A 1,205-nucleotide genomic window follows, 5' to 3' on the forward strand; every position below is an offset into this window, starting at 1 on the left:
TATCCCCGTCCGAGTTTGTAGCTTTTCCAGCAGCAGCACCCGAGCGTTTGTGCCTCTTTCTTTGGTAAACCCGAAGAACAAGTCAAAGAACTCCCAGCCATGGAAGAAGACAATATAATAATGTCCGTTTGACCCGGGGGGAGCTCCTTCAAGGTCAGTTTGGATATTTAAGTAGTTGTAAAACTGGGGAGGAAGGAGTTAGCGGCTATGAAGCTGCGGGTGTCGGTGGGGGCGAAAAGTTTATCCGCCTCACTACACCGGGTAGGAGGGAGGGAACAGGGGGAAATGTAATCCGTTGTTGTTCATTAAGGTGTTCTATCAYGTTATCTTCTTTTTTAGCCTCAGTACTACCAAACTTTTGTCAAATAAGTATATTTACTCCTAAATACAGTTTATGYATGGTGTTTTTATATACATGTTTTTTTTTCTCTTTTAAGAACAAAGACTGGGGCACAATGTTTTTTTTAAATTTTTTTCTTTTTGTCCATAGACATTTTTGGCAACATTTATAGTCTTTAAGTATGTATTTTTAGTTTGACTGAAAAAGCAAGCAAACAAAAACAATGTGGTTTGTAGTAAAAGTTGTTTCTGTGGTATGTGGTGATTTGTGATCTGTCTTCAAAAGCTCCAAATTCCAAAAAAAACTGTAGTTTTACAGGCCCCTCATTTACTTGTTTTTGTATCCGGCTCACAAGCACTGATACGCACTTGGCAGAGTATAAATGAAACTCTGAAATAATGTCAACTGAAAGCACTTGTTGATGTGATAAACAAGATCCGTCTTGCTTCAGCTCTTTCTTGTATGTTTATTTGGACAGCCACAGCTCCAGCCATTGGATGGGGTACGTAGTAAGCAAGAAGTCCTCATAGAGGGGTCTGCAACCTTTTTGATCAAAAGAGCCATTTATGCTACTTGGCTCACTAATAAAATGTGTCCAGAGCTGCAAAACAAACTACAGCTGTGATTATCAACTGGTGGTTCATGGGCCTTTTCAAGGCCTTTTTGGTAGGGGGTGTAAGAAAATATCGATATACTAAAATATCGCGATATTTCATTTCCCGATRCTGTATCGATATTCTAAAGCCCTGTATCGATTTTTTTTATTAAGGTTTAAAACGTCAACTTTCCTGCCAGCCGTTCATTTTTATGTTTTAGTTCAGCCTCTTGACYACTAGTTGGCAGCAGTGAGCCAGCCGTTTGGCTC

General features: G+C 39.7%; 1 protein-coding gene across 1 annotated transcript in view; it reads left to right on the forward strand.

Annotated features, from left to right (window-relative positions):
- Positions 1–1,205, forward strand: part of il11ra (interleukin 11 receptor subunit alpha) — a 40,476-nt gene continuing 39,271 nt past the window's right edge. Inside the window, exon 1 of the mRNA XM_014002509.1 lies at positions 1–153. The gene's annotated coding sequence lies outside the window, so the exon portion shown is untranslated. The remainder of the gene's footprint in view (positions 154–1,205) is intronic.

Source organism: Austrofundulus limnaeus, unplaced genomic scaffold (genome assembly GCF_001266775.1).
Source record: "Austrofundulus limnaeus strain Quisiro unplaced genomic scaffold, Austrofundulus_limnaeus-1.0 Scaffold13, whole genome shotgun sequence".
Classification (NCBI taxonomy): domain Eukaryota; kingdom Metazoa; phylum Chordata; class Actinopteri; order Cyprinodontiformes; family Rivulidae; genus Austrofundulus; species Austrofundulus limnaeus.